We start from the raw sequence: 22,469 nt of genomic DNA, 5'->3' as shown, positions 1-22,469 counted from the left end.
ATTGAAATTAAATTAGAATATAATTGTTTGTTAATAGCTATAGTCTATGTATCAACAACTGTCAATATGAAAACACTCCTCTCCTCACCTCTACGTTCCACCATTTTATTTCCTCTCAAAAATTCAAATAAAATTTTTGGAATAACAGTTTGGCAGCATGGAGATGATAATTTAATAAAATATTATTTACAAGTAATTAACTTCGTAATAAGTTCAGTAAAATGTATTCATCTATTGGATTTCAGTTGTTACTACAATAAAGAAAACAATTATATTTGTATGGTTTTGCAATGTTATCGAGATTTGAAAATGATGTCATAAGGTTTTGGTGCAAGATTAAATCCCCCAAAAGCAGTAGACTTCAGGTCAGTACCATCAGCAGGAACAAGTTGAAATTTCTGCAAGATTCCAGCAAAAATTTGAAATAAACAACATTTTGCAAAATGCTCCCCCAAACATCGATGTCGACCTGAAAGACAAATTAAAACTGTCAGATATGAGCCACAACTTATATTACCATAACTCTCTCTAGTAACAGTAACTCACCCAGACCAAAAGGTAAGAATGCATCATCCTCTCTAAGTAGTCCAGTTTCATTAATGAAACGTTCTGATCGATAAACTTCAGGATCACCTCAGTGTTCTTTGTCCATATGCAGTGACCAGTTGTTTACCAGTACAGTTGTATTCTGCTTAAGAATGCGTCATTTATTTTATGTTAGCAACTATTTAAGGTTAGAAAGCATAATAAATACCTCTGTTTATGTACACTTTATTGACAGTAGTATCACTTTTATTGAACTTATTTTTTGGGTTATAAAGAACAGTACTATTAAAATGTTGTGAGTTTAGAAAATTCCATTTGCGACATACATTATTCAGAAAGAAATAAGACACACAGAATTTACCAACCCAATAGTTACACTTATACAGAAATTTTTCTTTGTGCCGGGGACAGTGAAATCACAACACCAAGGCAAAAGCCATATCAGGTAGCAAAGTTAGTATGAGATGTAATAAAATTGTTTGCATACAATAATACCCAAAAATAAGAATTGGAATGTTTGCTGACAAACTGTTTGATTTGTTGCATTGAGCCGTTGATAACTTGATCACATGTACATTAACAGAAGACATTGAACTATCTCAAAAAGTACATGTTTATAAAAAATTTATAATTCCAATTTGTTTCTCTTGGTGGGCCACATCAAATGATGCCACACTCAAACCAACACCCTACAACATGAGTGGGCAGCAGGGGCAACTTCGTAATCTTCAATGGGAACCCCCGTTTTTTATTGCAGATTACAGTTCTGTGGCAAAATCTACATACATTTTGTCTGAAGCAATTTCTTCATTTTTCCACTGATGGCATTGTAATTGGTGGAATAGAAATGGGTACAAAATTGTAATTTATGACATGCTACTCAATGACTCTTGAATATCCAATGGCACATACCACCCTGTCTCCATAGTACAAGAACAGGACAGGCCAGTATTTTATTACTTCCAATTGGAAACCCCATTGTCAACATCATATTCCTCTGAAATTTTGGAGAGAGGTCTACTCAATGTGCCATACATATAACCATAATGTATCATAACAGGCAGTACACTGTGACCAGAGCTCACATATCATGAGGACATGGAACAGATAGCGGCTCTAAACATTACAATACTTGCACATTGTTTATTGCCTGCATACGTACCCATCATATAGAGAAAAGATGTGCAAGTGGACAATGAGTGTTGCAGCATAGAAGAAAATATTGAAATGATCCTAATTTACAAAGAATGTAGGAGAAATGTTGAGGCTGCTACTGCCCTATATGACAAGTGCTTTCCAGAGAAAGCTCACTCTCATTCACTCTTTTACAAGATTGTGGACAGACTTATGTTGGATAGCAGTGTGCAGACCAGCAAAACAAAATGAATTAAACGTGTTACAGGAGAAGGTAATGAAATAACTGTACTAGTTGCAGTGCACCACAACTCCCAGATAAGCACCAAGAAATTATATTACAATTCCTTTACGTTTGTAGGTAGCATTTTCACAATACGGCATCATCAAAAGTATCATCCACACCATGTGTCACTGCATCAGGAATTTCATGGCACCAATTTCCATAACTGGGTAGTGCTTTGTGAATGGGCACGTCAGCAAAATCCAAATGACACCCACATTTTTAGCTGAGGTACTATTTTCTGATGAGTGTATGTTCACAAACCATGGCAGCATTAACCGGCTTAACATGCATTGCTGGAGTGTAGATAATTCCCACTGGTTATGGTGAGCTGACCATCAATGTCCTTTGTCAGTTAACATATAGTGTGGCATCATGGGAAATTAACTCATAGGTCCGTATTTTATCAATGGCACATTCATTGGGAGCAAATGCCAAATGTATTTGGAACAGAAACTACTGGTACTAGTGCAGGATGTTGCCTGGACATTCAACAAGGTATGTGATTTCAGCACGATGACTCCCCAGCGGATCACCCAACTGAAGCATGGGAGTTATGAGACCATGTTTGCACTGGTTGGTTGATTGGCAGAGATGGCCCCATTAACTGACCTGCTAGGTCGGCTGGACTTGAAGTTTCTGTATTTCTTTCTATAGGGATATCTAAGAGATAAGGTGTACCAGTATGTGCCAACAGGCTGTGAAGACATGATTGACTTCATCAGAAATACCTGTGCTGACATTTTGGCAGATATGCTTCTGCCTTGTGTATGGTCATTTGAAAAGTAGATCACTAAATGCATTCAAGTTGGTGGTACTATGTTTGAGTACTTACTGTACTTGGAAAAGCTGAGTAGCATTCACCTCAAGCCATGGCCACAGTGGCACACCGAATGGTCAACTGTTTGATATGTAGCAATGAATGGGGTTTCCAATTAGAAGTTATAAAATACTGGTTTGTTCTACCCTTGCAGCATGGAGGTGGGGTCCCAAGTGCCATTGGCTATTCAAGGGCCATTTAGCAACCTGCCATAAATTATGATTGTGTACCCACTTCCATTCCTTCTATTACAGCACCATCTGTGGAGAAACAAAGAAAATGCTTCAGACAAAATATATGTAGCTTTTATCACAGACTCATAATCTGCAACAAAAAATGGTGGTTCCCATCGAAGATTTCAAAGTTACCCCGCGCCTCCCACTCATGTGTTGGGTGGGAGATTGAATGTGGTATGTCCCTCTCCATGACAAACAAATTGGAATTATAACTTTTTTTTTGATCAGATGTGTGATGTTTGACATATTTCATGTGTCCAGTTAAAATGAGCACCATGCATAGGCCTATTTCTCAGAGACCACGATCCCTATACTGGTATATGCAGTGCTAACATGCATTTGAATGTGAATGCTGTGGAGCAATCCTGACAGACATTCAGGAGAAGTTAAGCATTTGGGTCTTCCCTGCATCATCTGAGAAGATTCTGTCTTATTGTGGTATACAGCTATGAGTTTATTATGAAAAAATATGCTACCTGCTGCCTAAAAGATGAACTGTGGCAGATACAGCATCCATGCCTAGTGAGTGTAGGACATTGACTGAATAGTAGTCAGCCCAAATTGAAGGTGTTTCAATCTGCACATAGCCTAAGATTGGATTAAATATACTTTATGTTTCAATAGATCTATAGTGAGGAGATCCTCTAGGATGTAAAAGATGCCAGAAAAACAGAAATACGCAAAAAATATTTACAAAGTAAAACAAATATGCTAATTTACTTTCCACAGATCTCAATTGGAATGTCCTCACAGAAGCTGACTAAGTAAAAAATACCTTAAATGTATTATTGTTTGAAAGGTAATAAATAACTTGTGACAAAATATGTAAGTACTCAGTATACGGAAGTGCGTATGGTAATTTTTAGGTTATTGTAACCATAGATCATCAAATAGAAAAATTAATTTACAGCACATCTTATTTACAATGATTACTTTACTGCACTGAATTTGTGCTAAAGTCATATTACACTATTTTATATTATTTGTAACACATACACAACTATTAGTCTACTAAGCAATTCATCAATGGATTAGGAGCTGGCAAGCAATAACTCCTTTAGGCTTATTTAAATAGAACTTTATTTGTACCATAATTAAACTTTTTATGGTTGCCAGTAGGTTATTGAAAATGTATGTTTGGGAATAACAGACACATTTCTGGACCAAAGTAAGTGACTTAATATCTTTGTGAAGATTATTCTAGTTTCCAGGATTGATTCCATGAACTGAGCTGTTGGTTTAAGAAAAGAGATACATCTGAAAGACGAATTTTATTAAGGAATAAATATATTAGGAAGCAATAGTTGGCATCAATAGTTCCCTAAATTTGCCTCTACAGGATGTTCTTGAGTACACCACAAATAACTCTTATTACACATTTTTGAATCCAGAAAACTTTAACTTAGCTTGATGACTTACCCAACACAAAAATCCTGTGTGACATTATGGAATCAAAGTAAGCATAGTATGCTAACATTTTTATTTTTAGGAGGAACAGAAATGGTCTTAAATCTATGCCCATCCTACTCCCAACATGCATCTTGCTTGTCAATACTGATACCACCTCCCTCTGTACCAAGGTCCCTAAAGTACATGGTCTGTCAGCTGCTGAACATTTCCTCAGGCAAAACTCACCTGATTCCAAACCTATGACATCCTTCCTACTCCCCTTAATAACCTTTATACTTACCAACAACTACTTCACATTTGAGGGACAGACATACAAACAGATCAAGGGTACAGTCATGGGAACCAGGATGTCTTCTTCCTACCACAATCTTTTCACCGGTCAGTTGGAGGGGGCTTTCCTGGGATCCATAAGTCTTCAGCTCCTGGTTTGGTTTAGGTACATTGATGACATCTTTACCATATGGACTCAAGGTGAGGCTGACCTGTTAAAATTCCTGGAATCTCTGAATTCTCCCAATTAAATTTCAAATGATAGTATTCTGAATCCTGTGCCACTTCCCTTGATTTTGATCTCGTCCTCGCCAAAAGCCAACTACACACTACTGTCTTATTGAAATCTACTAACAAACAACAGTTCTTAATTTTGACAGTTGCCATCCTTTCTATGGCAAACGTTCCCTCCTGTACAGCCTTGGCATTCAAGACAAACTTATTTTTTCGGATGAAGATTCCTTACAGCAATACACCACCATTCCCACCTCAGCCTTTACTGGACGTAATTACCCCACCTAATTCAAAAGCAGACTTGCAGGGCCATCACGTCCCATCCTGGTACTGCTGTTCCCTCCAAAAAACAACTTCGGAACACATCACTGCTCACCCAGTGTTATCCTGGTCTTGAATGTATTAATCAGTTAATTTGACAAGGCCATTACTTCCTAAAATCATGCCCTATAATAGGATCCATTCTGTCTGAAATATTACCCATCACACCTGCAACAGCTTTTTGTCACCCTTGCAATCTCCACAGTATTCTTGTGACCCTACACTCCCTCTCCCATCTCCCTATGTTATGGCTCCCACCTCTTTGAGCATTCCCACTGCAAAACTTGCTTGCCCTCCTACAACCACCTATACCAGATGTGTAACAGGCAAAACATATAGTATCAAAGGGGGACCAACCTAGGAAATGACACACGTCATATAACAACTGTAAAGAAACTCTGTTTCGACCTTTACATCAACAGGACTACCACAAAATTAATATTTAGGATGAATGGTGTAGGCAGAGGGTGTACACTGGCAACCCGTAATATCCTGTTGCAGAGTGTGCTCCACATGACAATCATGACCTTGGTGCATGTTTCACCATTCTTCTCCACCAGACACCAGTGTTTCAGAACTCTGCAGGTGGGAACCAGCATTACTACATGACCTTGGTTCTTGCCACCCCTGCCCTTAATTTACATTAATTTCTCCTGCCTCAGCATTTCTTTACAGTAACTACTCCATTCTTCACTCCATTGTAGTTTTCTACACCTTTCATTTTCTTACCTGTCTATTTTTTGCCCCCCCCCCTCAACCACGATGTTTAAGCAGTAATCTCTGTCTTGCATATTACCCCGTCTTCCACCTTTAAGTTCTCAGGTTTTCAAATCTCATCTGGTGCAGTCCCAACAATCAGTCTTTCCTCCTTATCCTGTCTCGTAAGGTTGATCTGATCCCGGTTCTGGGTGACTTCCCCAAAATCTACCCCTTTTTCCTAAACCTCTCTCCAGTTCTTATCCTTCACCCCTCTTCCTTCCCCTTCAAAACTTCTGCCTGAAGAAGGTGCCACTGGCTCCAGAGGTTTATCTAATTATAATCTTTTATGTGTGTTTTCTGCTGTCATGTGGCGAGTAGATTTTGTTTTACCTGTCCAGTTACCTTATTTTGACAGAAAACTGTTCAATAGATGTGCTATATTTTATCAACATTCATAACCAAGATCCAAGTCTAACCTATTAATAAGAAATAAATCAGAAATCATGTGGACTAAACCACTTGGTAGTGCTAGATATGTGGTACACAATGTATTTGTTTGCTCACAACTACCTTTTTTCATCATTACACCGTACAAAACAATTTCATCAGTAAAGAATTCATGGGCATCATTTTATGACATTTTACAAAAAGCAATTTTTTAGAAAACAATGCATAGCAGTTTTTTTGAATTGTTCAAAATAATACCATGGAAGGGCCCGCTGGGTGACACTAATGCACAGGAGACAAATTTTCTGTTAATGAGCCTAACTTTGACAACTTACAGCATATAAAAACCAGTGCTTACATTACTTGTTCCTTTTTACTCCTATTACATGTTACAATCGTTTCATAGGAAACACCTACAGACATTGTATAACCATATAATAAAGCATAAGCTGTAATTGTGCATGCTATAAACTGGGAAAAAATTAAAATTGTAAGGGGATAGAAAAATTGCTTTAGAATTAGTATATTTAAAACATTGTCTATAAAATCTTCTATCGTTCTGTTGCTATGAAATTGTGTTTCTGTAAATAACAAGAACTGCAAAATGCCATGAAGCAATTAAAAGAGGGAAGAGGAGCGAGCAAGGGTGGATTGTGGAGGGAGGGGAGAGTGGGTTGAATTGGTAAACAGGATCATCTTGATATCTTTAAAAAATATTTTAAAACTGTTTGGAATCCTGTGACTACAAACGTTTTATAAAATGAAGATTTTTAATTAAAATAATATGAAAACACCATGGAACAGGCACAGTAGTGCTGTTGTTGGGAGTTTTCAGTTCGTATCATGTAGTGCCAAGAACTAGGTAATAACTTCTGAATATTTTATTGGCCCATGACCAATATGAGCCTATGACCCTGCATGTATAGTGAACAATTAGGCAATTAGGCTGTTATTCATCCAACGTAAAAAGAAAAACATGAGGGCAAGTGACACAGAGGTGCATAGCCTTGGGGGGGGGGGGGGGGGGGGGGACATATAGAAAGGTTTGGCATTTATCACAAAAAGAATGTTCTGTAGTGGCAAACTTTATTGCAGCACCAACTACCAAGAGCCTAGGTTGATGATAGAAATGTATCTATAAGTTTTTAGTGAAACCTATTTGTTCATTTAGTATTTCTGTTGAAAACTTGTTACTCTGAAAAAATTCCAATTTCTCTAGTGTATTTAACAATAGCCTTTTAGGTGTGTTGTGCCGAGTTTTAAGATTGCTTTGAATTCACTGAACAAGTGTTTTTTTTTGTAGAAGATGCCTCTTTACAGAGCCTTCATTGTTGTCATGTGTTTGGTCTCTAAAACAATTTTTGAAGGACCTAGCAGTCCGTCCTATACAAAATTTTTCATGAGTAATGGTATGAGATTACTGGTTTGTGAATGGTAGCATTGTACGCAAACAGAAGAAGGTGCATTCATGCAGATGCTGCATTAACTATTCATCTCTCATGCATGTTGAAGAATGACTGCATCACAGACAGACAGGAATTCTGGGCAGAAGAACCACTGGACAGATTGCAGTAGTGGGAGGCAAAGACATCCCTGTTGATAGATGTCCAGTGTGGTGCTGGTCTAGGGGCAACTGTGAGATAGGAGAGTTTCATACAACATCTAAAGAAGACGAAACAGGAGAAAAACTGGGTGACCAGCAGATACCTAGGGCTTACATACTAATAGTAAACTAAACTGGTCAAACCACATCCTGGATCTGTGTAAAAGACTGCATTCTGCAACGTATGCTTTGCACATTGTCTGCTCTTACAGAGATATGGGAACCATTATATCGACTTATTGTGGCTATTTTTATGCCATTATGGCATATGCAGTCATATTTCTGGGAAATCAGGCACATGGTAGAAAAGTACTATGTGCACAGAAAAGAGCCATAAGAATCATGAGTGGAGTCCACCCTAGAGTCATATGCAGAAATCTTTTTAAGGAACTTGAAATCGTCAAACCCATGGCATAGTATATATTCCGTCTGCTGTGTTCCATAAGAGAAAAAAAGTGTTTCAAGTTCAACAGTGTGCATCATAGTCTTGATACTAGAAGAAAAGATATTTTCCATGAACATGCAAACTTGAGTATGATACAGAACAGGGTCCAATTTTAATACCATCCCTTCTGAAATGGAGAGTTTAGTGGATAATGATCTCTTGTAAGGAAAAAACACCTTAATCCCATTGCAAGTGTCATTTTACCCTCTAGAAGAGATCCTGAACCATAATGAACATTACTTCTGTACTTGTAATACTCAGGTTCATTTCCAGATCTTACGTAATATTTATTAAACCGTGAAATTTATTTTTCTCTAATAGAACCAAGCTGTAGATACTTCAATATGAAACTGATTAATGCTTTTACATAATATTCTAACAAATTTGTAAAACTGACATATTCTATATGCTGCGAAATATTCATAACATGGATTCACTGATCACTGAAATTTGCAATAAATAAATAAATAATAATAATAATAAAGAAACAGTTATATTCTACAATGAATTGGGAACATTTATGTGGTTTGACAATACTATTGTTGTTGTTTTTTATTGCAGTTCTCCAAGTTAGCTTATCCTGTGAAAAGATATTCATTTCTGCATACAACTGTAGACTACATAATTTTGGACCTGTTTACCACAGTGAAGCCCAGTGAAGCCTTGGTCATCATCTACAGGCTTTCTCCTTCCCCCCCCCCCCCTGCCCCCCCCCCCACCACCCCACATATCCCTTCAATGTGAAACTGATAATTTCTTTATGTCTTAGGAAATCTCCTGTAATATGTCCTGTTCATTAATCAAGTGGTGCTGTAAATTTATTTACTACCCAGTTTCATTCAATACTTCTTCATTAGTTATCTGATCTAACTATAAAATTTTCAGCAGTCTTCTGTAGCATCACATTGTAAACACTCCTTTGTTGGCTGAACTGGTTAACATCCACATTCCACTTACATGCAGGATTACACTGAAGATAAATATTGTAAAAATGACATCCCAGTATTTATATTTATATTTGATTAAAAATAATCTTTTTTCAGAAATGCTTCTTTGCTTGTACTAGTTGACAGTTTGTATCCTCTCTACTTCAGGAGTTGTCACTTATTCTGCTGTCCAAACAACAAAACTCATCTCTTACTGCAAACGACCTAGTTTTATGTTAAATTAATACTGCAGTGAAATTGTAAGAGATGTTGGAATTTTTATGCTGTATTTCTACTTTAGAAACATACAAGTAAACTAATGATATGAATATAATAGAGGGAAACATTCAATGTGGGAAAAATATATCTAAAAACAAAGATGATGTAACTTACCAAATGAAAGCGTTGGCATGTTGATAGACACACAAACAAACACAAACACACACATGAAATTCAAGCTTTTGCAACCAATGGTTGCTTCGACAGGAAAGAGGGAAGGAGAGGGAAAGACGAAAGGATGTGGGTTTTAAGGGTGAGGGTAAGGAGTCATTCCAATCCTGAGAGCGGAAAGACTTAGTAACGCGAAGAGAGGATATACTGAAGGGCAAGTTCCCATCTCCGGAGTTCTGACAGGATGATGTTAGTGGGAAGTATCCAGATAACCCGGACGATGTAACACTGTGCCAAGATGTGCTGGCCGTGCACCAAGGCATGTTTAACAACAGGATGATCCTCATTACCAACAAACACTGTCTGCCTGTGTCCATACATGTGAATGGACAGTTTGTTGCTGGTCATTCCCACACAGATAGCTTCACAGTGTAGGCAGGTCAGTTGGTAAATCACGTGGGTGCTTTCGCATGTGGCTCTGCCTTTGATCGGTACACCTTCCGGGTTACAGGACTGGAGTAGGTGGTGGTGGGAGGGTGCACGGGACAGGTTTTACACTGGGGGCGGTTACAAGGGTAGGAGACAGAGGGTAGGGAAGGTGGTTTGGGGATTTCATAAGGATGAACCAAGAGGTTACGAAGGTTAGGTGGATGGCAGAAAGACACTCTTGGTGGAGTGGGGAGGATTTCATGAAGGATGGATCTCATTTCAGGGCAGGATTTGAGGAAGTCATATCCCTGCTGGAGAGCCACATTCAGTCCCGGAAAGTATCCTGTCACAAGTGGGGCAAGAAAGTGGCATCAGTGGTTACAAGGATGGTTTCTGGGGGTAACAGATTGGTAAAGGATTCCAGACGTTCGAGAAAGTGGTTGGTGTCTTTGATGAAGGATGGAAGACTGCATGTAATGGGTTGAAAGTGTTGATCTACGTAGGCAGAGAAATTTACAAAGTCAATCATCAAAGCCAATCATCCCGGCCGCCCCATTGTAGCTGGTTACCAAGCCCCCACAGAACGTATCTTGGCCTACGTAGATCGACACCTTCAACCCATTACATGCAGTCTCCCACCCTTCATCAAAGACATCAACCACTTTCTCGAACGTGTGGAATCCTTGCCCAATCTGTTACCCCTGGAAACCATCCTTGTAACCATTGATGCCACTTCCTTATACACAAATATTCTGCACGTCCAGGGCCTTGCTGCGATGGAGCACTTCCTTTCACGCCGATCGCCTGCCACCCTACCTAGAACCTCTTTCCTCATTACCTTAGCCAGCTTCATCCTGACTCACAACTTCTTCACTTTCAACAATTAAAGGGAACAGCCATGGGTACCAGGATGGCCCCCTCGTATGCCAACGTGTTAATGTGTCACTTAGAGGAAGCCTTCTTGGTTACCCAGGTCTGCCAACCCAAAGTTTGGTACAGATTTATTGATGACATCTTCATGATCTGGACTCACAGTGAAGAAGAACTCCAGAATTTCCTCTCCAACCTCTACTTCTTTGGTTCATTCAGATTCACCTGGTCCTACTCCAAATCCCATGCCACTTTCCTCAACGTTGACCTCCATCTGTCCAATGGCCAGCTTCACACTTCCGTCCACATCAAACCCACCAACAAGCAACAGTACCTCCATTATGACAGCTGCCACCCATTCCACATCAAACGGTCGCTTCCCTACAGCCTAGGTCTTCGTGGCAAATGAATCTGCTCCTGTCCGGAATCCCTGAACCATTACACCAACAACCTGAAAACGGCTTCGCATCCCGCAATTATCCCCCCCGACCTGGTACAGAAGCAAATTACCAGAGCCACTTCCTCATTCCCTCAAACCCAGAAACTCCCACAGAAGAACCCCAAAAGTGACCCCCTTGTGACAGGATACTTTCTGGGGCTGGATCAGACTCTGAATGTGGCTCTCCAGCAGGGATACGACTTCCTCAAATTCTGTCCTGAAATGAGATCGATCTTTCATGAAATCCTCCCCACTCCACCAAGAGTGTCTTTCCGCCATCCACCTAACCTTCGTAACTTCTTGGTTCATCCCTATGAAATCCCCAAACCACCTTCCCTAACCTCTGGCTCCTACCCTTGTAACCGCGACCGGTGTAAAACCTGTCCCATGCACCCTCCCACCACCACCTACTCCAGACCTGTAACCCGGAAGGTGTACACGATCAAACGCAGAGCAACGTGTGAAAGCACCCACGTGATTTACCAACTGACCTGCCTACACTGTGAAGCTTTCTATGTGGGAATGACCAGCAACAAACTGTCCATTCGTATGTATGGACACAGGCAGACAGTGTTTGTTGGTAATGAGGATCACCCTGTGGCTAAACATGCCTTGGTGCACGGCCAGCATGTCTTGGCACAGTGTTACACTGTCCGGGTTATCTGTGTTTTGATTGGCAGGAGAGCGAACACCATGTTACTAGAGGAGGCCGAAAGGCACGCGTTTTAGCTCACGCAGGCTGGCGTGAAGTCTGGAACAGGACAAGGAAATTAGAATTTAGAAAAACGGACGTAGCTGGTGGAATACTTAACTTTAATCCATTAATGAAGAACGTCGGTCTTGACAGTACATGATTCAATAGCAATAGTAACTGATAATGGCGCCTTGCTAGGTCGTAGCAAATGACGTAGCTGAAGGCTATGCTAAACTATCGTCTCGGCAAATGAGGGCGTATTTTGTCAGTGAACCGTCGCTAGCAAAGTTGGTTGTACAACTGGGGCGAGTGCTAGGAAGTCTCTCTAGAACTGCCGTGTGGCAGCGCTCGGTCTGCAATCACTGATAGTGGTGACACGTGGGTCTGACGTATACTAACGGACCACGGCCGATTTAAAGGCTACCAGCTAGCAAGTGTATGTCTGGCGGTGATACCACAATCTGGATACTTCCCACTAACACCAACCTGTCAGAACTCCAGAGATGGGAACTTGCGCTTCAGCATATCCTCTCTTCACGTTACCCACCAGGCCTCAAACTCCGCTAATTTCAAGTTGCCGCCGCTCATACCTCACCTGTCATTCAACAACATCTTTGCCTCTTTACTTCCACCTCGACTGACATCTCTGCCCAAACTCTTTGCCTTTACAAATGTCTGCTTGTGTCTGTATATGTGCGGATGGATATGTGTGTGTGTGCGAGTGGATACCTATCCTTTTTTCCCCCTAAGGTAAGTCTTTCTGCTCCTGGGTTTGGAATGACTCCTTACCCTCTCCCTTAAAACCCACATCCTTTCATCTTTCCCTCTCCTTCCCTCTTTCCTGACGAAGCAACCGTTGGTTGCAAAAGCTTGAATTTTGTGTGTGTGTTTGTGTGTCTATCAACAAGCCAACGCTTTGGTTTGGTAAGTTACTTCATCTTTGTTTTTTATATACAAGTAACCTAAGTTTGTTTAAATGCTATCAACAGATTTCATTCCCTTTTGCTGTCTGATAGATGTTTTGCATGAACAAGTAACTGGTTATTGGGCATTCAGATTGTCTAAAATGAAGATCAAATAAAATGGTGAAACATGTTCACCTAAAAACAAACATATGAAATTGAGATCTATCAATAATTAAGTTATTAATTAAAAATTTATTATGTCTTGTTTGAATGTGGTCATGTTGACTGCCTGTTCCTGCAGTGAATGCAGTTGTTGTATCCTTCAAGTATTTACTGTTCAAATGTAAAAGTTTACCTGAAGATGGCTGATATATCATGTGATGTGCTCTGTTACTATTCCCAGTGGAAAAACACTCCAGAACTGCATGACACACTAAGTTTCCATGGGGTAAGGGCTGATTTAAGGCCCAAGTGACACAAGCCATCAGTTGGGGCCCAAGATAAGATGGGCACCAGAGGTGCCACAGTTGTAAGATTCCTACATATGACATACCACAATTAGTACTGGCCTCTTGGGGTGCCAGTCTTAGAGGGGCATCAAGGACACCCAATATTGCAAGATTTGTATGCAATGTGTAACACAATTAGTAGTGAAAACTGACACAGCTGAAAGTGTACAAAGGAAAACTGGGAGGAGGAACACTAAATGACAAGTTGTTTGTGTGAAAAAATGTTCTTAAATCACTCCTGTATGGGAAGGATCAATGTGTGAAAAGTTAAGTAAGTCAAATAATGTTTTTAATTTAGTTTTCTTATTTTCAGATTCACAGTCACAATGTACATTACCTGAACAAAAATAACTCAATGTCTATGACACTAATGTGGGATGTGCCCAACCTTTGCTTTTTTGGAGGCTTGAGTTCTGCTGGGGACTCTTTTAATGAGACGTCTGAGCGTCTTTTGAATAATGGCAGCCCATTCTCTCTCAAGAGCCAAAACCAAAGAAGGTAGTTGGATGTTGTGGTCTGGAGCGAATCAACAATCCAACTCATCCCAAAGGTGTTCCAGTTCCAACCAGTGCAGGTCAGGACTCTTTATGTAACAGTCCATTTCTGGAATACTGCTGTCCACAAAATTTATTATGGGCATGCTGGTCTATGACAGGGTGCACTGTCATGCTGATAAGAATAATCATTGTCTTCAGACTGCTCTCCTGCTGCACATAATGCACAACATTGTAAAATATATTCATATTCTTTCACATTTACCATTCCCTTAAACACAATAAAGGGGCACATCCTAACCAAAAAACACTGTCTCCTCCACACTTCACTGTTGCCACCTCACATGAATGCAGGTAATATTCTCCAGGCATTTGCCAAATCCAAACCCACTGGATTGTCACATGGTAGTCCTATAGCATGTTCATCACTACAAATCACTTGTTTCCAGTCATCCATTGTCTAGTGGTCTCACTATTCAATCACCTAAAGTACTGTTTAATACTGTCTACAGAAATGTCTGGCTTATGAAGAGCTACTCCAGAGTTGCCCCCAACTTTGTAACTCCCAATGCACAGTTATTGTTGTAGCTAGATAACTGGAACCGCTTTGGAACTCACAAGTGATTCTTCCTGCTGATTTCATGTGATGCTTTAGTTGACTCCCTGAAATGCTCAATAGTCCATATCTGTTAGTACAAGAGGCCTGCCCTGGTCTTGGTTTAGCTGTAGTTGTTCCTTTGCATTTGCACTTCACAATTACATCTCCAACAGTTGAATTAGGCAGCAGTAGAAGGGATGAAACATCCTTGATGTAATTGTTACCAATGACTTCTCTGCCTTCAAAGTCACTGAGCACTCCTGACCAACCCATTCTGGTGTTATTGCCTGTTACTGACAACACAATACTCCCTTCCACCTTTTATATTGGTGAGCCCATCTCTGGTTATATCTAGTGGCCAATTCCACACACATTTGATCAGCTGGTGTATTTTCTGAAGGTCAAAACTATCTTGTCCATCATAGGCTATTTAATTTCCAGGAACAAGTACAATATTTTTATTTCAGCATTTGTGTTATGTACAAATTCACTGTGGCTTGTGATTTTTTTCAGTTGCAACTGTAACGGCCAACATAACAAACATCAAAATTCGATATTATGTATGCATATACAAGTGGACACATGCTGCAACTTCCTTTATTCTAAATATATTCTGAAGTAAGATTTCAGCTTGTTCCAATAAATGAAATTGTGTATGGTAGACAACAAGGTTTTGACGCTGAAATCAGTCATCTTATGATGAACATGAGCAGAATACTACTCTGATTGGGAAAACTTGTGATTTATCAAATGACATACTTCTGTCCCTCTAAACTCTTCACCTGTTTTTCCCATACTCTCTTCTCCAAAATATGTTCTTTGTTCCATCATTTGCTACTTTAATATATCACTGATATTAAATATGTTCTTTGTTTCATTATTTGCTACTTTACTATTTCACTGATATTATCTCTGGTTTGTGTTCACGCACCTGTTCTGTTTTATGGCAATTTGTGCCTTCTGGGATGGCATTTTCTTTTATTAACAGTTTTCAAAAGAGCTTCGCTTTGTTATACTTCGTGATTATGCCACCGCTCTGAGACTCGTAACATGTGTGGCAAAGATGCTCAACATGTCTTGGAGAGGGAAAATAGGTAGACAGGTCTGCAGGGGTAAGACATATGCTGTTCACATCCATGCTGCGTTCACAAGTTCCCAACCCACATCTACAAGTCTTTTATCCAGATCTGTTGATACTGAAATTCTGTAAATGGCTTTAACCTGTTCAGCAGGCCAGGGCTCTTACACTAGGCTTGTGCTTGACCTAAACTTCCATCCAGTGAAGTTGGACCTTTCAATTTACATTGCATGAAGTGAGCAGGTATAGGACAATCATGATGATCTTTTAATATAACATAACCCATCATATTTATGATACATTCTATAATTTACAGTTAGCTGTCATAATTACTGAACATGTTTTTTTGAAATATTGTCGGAAGTTTGTCAAAACATTGGGAGTCAGATGACATTGTGTTAAAAGTTTTCATTACATCTTGCATGCTATTGAATGTTAGTAATATAGTTCATTTGCAAAATTTGTGTAAATTCATCATAAAATATAGATACAATGACATTAATGTGCTACAATTCTCAAAGTATTAAGTGTTGCAATGTGGATTTGTAAAATAATTTGAGAGAAATGGTGATAGATTCACTGATTTTACATTACTCTGCAAACTACTGTGAAGTGTAAAGCAAATGGTAGTTCCCATTGTACCAGCTGTTAGGACATCTTCCCATTCCATTCACATATGGAGTGCAGGAAGAATAATTCCTTAAATGCCTTTGTGTGCGCTGTAATTAGTCTAAACTCATTCTCATGATCACTATAGGAGTAACATGTTGGGGGGAGGGGGAGTAGTACACTCCTAGATGTATCATTTAAGGTGGGTCCTAGAAATACTGTAAAAATTGTCTACAGGATAGTTTGTAACTGTCTTCAAATGTCTACAAATTCAGTTCTTTCAGCGTGTTCATGACACTCTCCCACAAGCCAAAAAAATCTATGACCATTTGTGCTGCTGTTCTTTCTATTTATTCAATATCCCCATTAGCCACACTTACTATGGGTCCCACACACTTCAGCAATATTCTAGAATGGTTAACATGAGTGTTTTGTGTGCAGTCTCATTTGTAGACTGATTGCATTTCCCTAACATCTTATCTGTGACCACAGTCTGCCTGCTGCTTTACCCTACAACTGAGCCTGTATGATTATTTATTTATTTATTTAGCAGCTTTGTATGTACGTACAATAATCAGATCTAAGTAGATATTTGCATTGTCAGTTCAACACAATAATAATCACACACAAAGGGGTACCCATAAGAAACTGAAGTTTTTTTTTAACTTATTTATTCACATTTTGAGAACAAACCTTCAATCCCTTTTAAACTATTCTCTACTTGCGCTAATACACTTGTCTAGTCTTTTATACCATTTTTCAAAAGATTGTTTAAATTCATCTTTTGTGGTGCTTAACAGTACTTCTGTAGTTTTCTTCTTCGCCTTAGCAACATCAGCAAAATGCTTTTCTTTCATGTCTCTATTCATTCTAGGGAACAAACAAAAGCCACATGGGGCAAGGTCAGTTGAGCAAGAGGTGTGAGCAACAGGGATGACACCATTTTTGGTCAAAAATGGTGTGACCAGGGCTATTGTCATGATGTAAAAACCAGTCACCCAACTGTCCCAAATCAGGCCATTTCTGCCATGCACTGTTGTGCAAGTTTTTCAAAAGTTGCAAGTAGAAAGCAATATTGACTGTCTGACCCTGCAGAACGAACTCTGAATGGACAACTCCTCTCACCCTGAAGTAACAAATCAGCACTGTCTTAATGTATGATGTCACATAAAGAGCTTTCTTGGGGCGAGATCAACTTGAAGTCTTCCACTGGCTTGACTGTTGCTTTGATTTAGGATCATGAGCATAGCACCCAGTTTCATCACCTGAGCTAATTTTTGAAAAAAAGTTCTGATCATTTTGGGACTCTTCTTTTAAAGTACAACATGCTTCCACATGACCTTACTTTTGTCCAGCAGTCAGTAGTCATGGCTTGAATTTGGCAGCCACCCTTTCCATTACCAAATCTTCTGTCACAATTTGCTGTTCTGAACTCCAAGTCACTCCCAACACAATAGCTCCAAAATTTCTTTAATGGTCTGCTGTCAATCTTTGTTGATGATTTCACAAGTGTTTTAAATATTTTTATCTGTTTGGGCCATGGAAGGATAACCAGAATGAGACTTGTGATCAACTGACATTTCAAAATTTTTGAAACAGGAAAACCTCTCAAGTATGTTTTCACCATACCATAGTCCTTGTATGCCATTTTCATCATTTCAGTTTTTTGTTCCACTTTTTCTGAGCAAAAGGCAGAATTTCACTGTCACATGTTGTTCACAAAAATCTGTCATTGCAAAATTTACAATCACACAAAACACTTTTAAAGACACTGTATATTCTGTTCAGTTGCTCTTCCAGGTTTTTTGCTGTCTCTGACAGAATGACAGTGTCATCAGCAAACCTAAAAATTTTTATTTCTTCTCCATGGACGTTAATTCATTCTCCAATTTTTTTTGTTTTCTTTACTTCTTATATATTACATTACACTATCCTACATGGTGTTCAATAAAACATGCTGAACACATTGGATAGTGATACTTGTTTCTAAAAGCAAATGTAGCACTATTTTCTAATGCCACTTGATACCCTTCTGTATCATTGTGGCATATGACAGCATCTGGTCACTTCTGTTGATGCCAGTTTTTTCCGTTATTATATGTTAGTATCACCACAGGTTTGGCTTCAGGGGACAAGCATGATGTGTAGTGTCTAAGCTTGATCACAGAATAGGTGCGTGTTTTGTCGATAGCATCCTAACATCATGAATATCCCTATATTTTAGCACCACAGTAACATTTTCATCTTCATGTGCTATCATTTCACCTTTCTCCAATGAGTACAATATGCAAAATGGAACATAACTTTTTCATTGTACCATGCTGTTCCAATGACATACATTTGCTAATTCATTGCTCATGAAGTTATCAACAAACAATCTTTGTCCTTCATTTAGCACTTTAGCTGCAAGGTCAATGCAGACATTTTTGTCTATGCCAACTACCTTCCTTCCACTGGTATGTCATCCAGAATAAACTTTGGCAGATCATGTACACCGTTCAGTGGATCACAGTTTAAAAGTTTAATCCATACTTACATGATTTTGTTGGTATGTATAGCCTAAACCTTAGTCGCCCCCTCCGAGGAACCATTGTTTTGTCAACTACAGTATCTTTAGCTGGTGAAAAGATGTTTTGATAATTGTCTGTCAATATCTTTAGTAATAGTAAAACTTTCCAAGTCTGCTACTCTCATCTATGATTTTGTTATTTGTGAAATGCAGGTTGGTAACAGTAATTCAAAATGACTATGGGAAATCCTGCTGCACAGAAATGTAAAGCTGTAAATGTCTGTTGACCAACATCTAACAAACAGTGTCTGTACTAGACATATCCAAATCATCAGCCTGAGGAAAGTTTGTAATTTCCTCAGGTGAGGCAGGTTTCCATCTGTTCAGTTGAGCATGTTCAGTCATTTCATGTTGATGAAATTTTTGTTCTGCATATCTATTAGTGTCTGTGACTAAAAGGCTTATTAGTCATCCAAGAATAGTAAAAGCACTTCACTTGTGCTAATATCAGATGGAAAATCCGTCAGAAGCAAATCTTTTCTGGTGAAGGGAAATGACTGTTACCTGTTAGTGAATTCATTCCACTGTATGTTGTCCAATGAATCTTCAACAGAGTGCAGCTTCTCTTCTTCATCTGCAGCAAGTTCTTCCAAAATGTCATCAGGATCTTCACTTGCTCATGATTCCTCTGTATTGGGGTTTGAACTCAATGAAATTCTATTTATCATTTTTCGTCTAAAATGCACTGCTTGGTCATCACTGCTCTCCTCACTTACACTGATTCTTTTATGCCACCAAGGAATATTTTGAGGACAAAAATACCACTGACATATGTCTCAAACACAGTATGCTTCTTGACTCAGTGACAGGTCTGGGATAAATGCAGTGAGACCACAGGTAGTCCTCTAGCTGAAGTGCTTATCACTTTCCCCATTTTAGAAGCAAACATTTTGTTCTTTGTAATGAGTCAAAGACAGTATTGCAGTAAATCACTGGTAGTGGACACCATGTGGGATAGTGTAATGTAATATATAAGTAGTAAAGGAAACAAAAAATTTGGAGTATGACTTACAATCCACGGAGAAGAAATAAAAACTTTGAGGTTTGCTGATGACATTGTAATTCTGTCAGAGAGAGCAAAGAACCTGGAAGAGCAGCTGAATGGAATGGATAGTGTGTTGAAAAGAGGATATAAGGTTAACATCTACAAAAGCAAACTGAGGATAATGGAATGGACATGCCTGTAATAACAGACACCGTATCCATAAAAGTACATATTTCTGGCAATACCAACCATGACCTTCTTCTGAGCGGATGCGCACATATTACCCGAACTCTTACAGGACTTGGTAAGAATGTCTTCCACAAGTAATGAGTGTGTTGGGTAGGGACACTACGAATGTAATGTGTGGACATATAAGGCGAGAATGTGGGTCTCAGGGGAGGCATGTGTGTGCTAGTCCCTGCAGTCGCACTATCCTCTGTGCCCTCGGTGGCTCAGATGGATAGAGCATCTGCCATGTAAGCAGGGGGATCCCGGGTTCGAGTCCCAGTTGGGGCACACATTTTCATGTGTCCCTGTTGATATATATCAACGCCCGTCAGCAGCTGAAGATATTAATATATAATTCTAATAATTAATATTGGTTGATTAATTGATGTTTTAGAGAATTTGATTAAATGAATCAAAAATTTCTCAAAATTCTCACCAGTTATCCACCCTCCATCATGACAGCAGAACTCTGATCCTGGAGGAGCACCAACTTTCATTACCTCATGCATTCTTTCTCTAGAGAACACTTATAACACAACAAATTGTCACTAATGTTCCCCTTCTGTCAACATGAACTTTGAAACTTGTTTCTGTCCATTATCGGAAATTTTCTTTTCTGGTTTCCGGGCTGTGCTCCCTCCAGTGTCTCAGTATCATAAATGCTTTCAGGACCAAAGGCATGTTTGTCAAAAACTGTACTTAAATTATCGAAGAACTCCTTCACTGTTATTTTGTTAAAAGCTGTTGCTCTTCCTGGGCTTGTAGCTTGTGGAGTTCACAGCAATAATTTTTTCCTCTGCAGCATGAAACCATAGAGCTAGTTATGGCTGGTTCAAATGGCTCTGAGCACTATGGGACTTAACATATGTGGTCATCAGTCCCCTGAGCTAGTTATAACTTGCTGCTTTATTATCTTAGCAGCTGGTTTCCTGGTACATTGTAAATATTGGATTAGATACATTGTTAGCATTAAAGTCAATTTCCTTATCACATTTTACATCTTCAGCATATCTTTCCATTGACTTTCTGTCCAAATTGAAATTTGAGGTTTCCATAAAAAAAGCATTCTGACAAAAAGAAATAGAATATCATTAAAACTAAAGTGAAGTGAAAGTATTTGTTGGGTCAAAGCTCCCTGACATAACCTCTGAATAAAATTCCAATATAAGCAATAATATATTTTGAAATATTTACAAAATTATTATATGAAACTACAGAGAAATAAATTGCATTTAATCCCATCCTGGTTAATATTAGTTTGACTTACAGGTACCTACAGGTTTCCAAGTCAAATGAGAAATATCCAGTTTATTCACAGTAAACGAATAAACATTAGCTGTTGCTATACCATTCCTCAAAATAGTTTCTTTTCAAAGGTAATCTCAATATTTACCACCAGAAAGTACCATATTTTTCTGTTCCAAAGTTGATAAAACTAGGGAGGGTCAAACCTGCCATATGGTCAAGCATCCCTACCTTCCCTAAACAGTTGTATAGTTTTATTACCGTATAAGCACTACTTCTTTGTAGTATAGTTGTGTTGTGTCATGGAACTCTTAACTTATACTATTTGATGGCCTATGGTTATCTGTTCTTCTTGCATTAGCCATTATCCTGATGGTTATTTTTTGCAGTTTGAAAATTTTTGCATCACTCTATTGACCCCATAATTCTATTCCACAAGTCATGACAGTATTAAAATATACAAAGGGCATTCAAAAAGTTTTGCACAATAGTCACTAATTTTTTTTATTTTTTGCAGGAGGAGAATGAAATTTATTGTGAAGATATTGGAAACATTTAGCTATACATTGAGCCTATTCAATGTAACCTCCATAAGCTGTGATGCACCTGGCCCAATGTTCTTTCTGTGATGTAAACGCACTTTGGTATGTGTGATGAGTCTTCTATGCTCCTTCTAGTATTGTTACTAAATAGTACTGTGTTAGTCTTCTCTTCATTGAGAACTAGCCTATTGGTTCTTAGATACTGAGTGATAGACTCAAGTATGAATTTGCTTTTTGTTATGGTATTGCATAAATTTATACCAATTGTTATGCTGATGGTATCAACTGCAAGAAACATCCCTTCAGTGTTCAGAGATGTAAACAACGGGGGTCCTAAAATATGCCTTGTGGTACACTATGACTTATTTATTGAAATTCTGGTAAATATTTCTTTCATTCAACATGTATTTCCAGTGTTAGTTTCTTAATTTGCACATACATTTTAGTGACACTGAGAGGTCTTCCTCTGATCCCTTAGTGGTAAGTTTCCTTATTAAGATATCACAGTCAA

The 22,469-nt window shown here is 38.8% G+C and overlaps 1 long non-coding RNA gene across 2 annotated transcripts in view; it reads right to left on the bottom strand.

Moving 5' to 3' along the window:
- Nucleotides 1-226: 226 nt before the first annotated feature.
- LOC124796321 overlaps nucleotides 227-22,469 on the bottom strand; it is an 86,709-nt gene continuing 64,466 nt past the window's right edge. The window contains exons 4-5 of one of the 2 annotated variants that reach the window (XR_007016746.1): nucleotides 547-691; nucleotides 227-469 (exon numbers count right to left, since the gene is read on the bottom strand). This is a non-coding gene — a long non-coding RNA (uncharacterized LOC124796321). The remainder of the gene's footprint in view (nucleotides 470-546; nucleotides 692-22,469) is intronic. The other variant, XR_007016745.1, reaches the window with a different exon arrangement.

This window comes from Schistocerca piceifrons, chromosome 4, assembly GCF_021461385.2.
Source record: "Schistocerca piceifrons isolate TAMUIC-IGC-003096 chromosome 4, iqSchPice1.1, whole genome shotgun sequence".
Lineage (NCBI taxonomy): Eukaryota > Metazoa > Arthropoda > Insecta > Orthoptera > Acrididae > Schistocerca > Schistocerca piceifrons.
The sequence above is the reverse complement of the archived record's forward strand: the minus strand, read 5'-3'. Positions and strand labels throughout refer to the sequence as shown.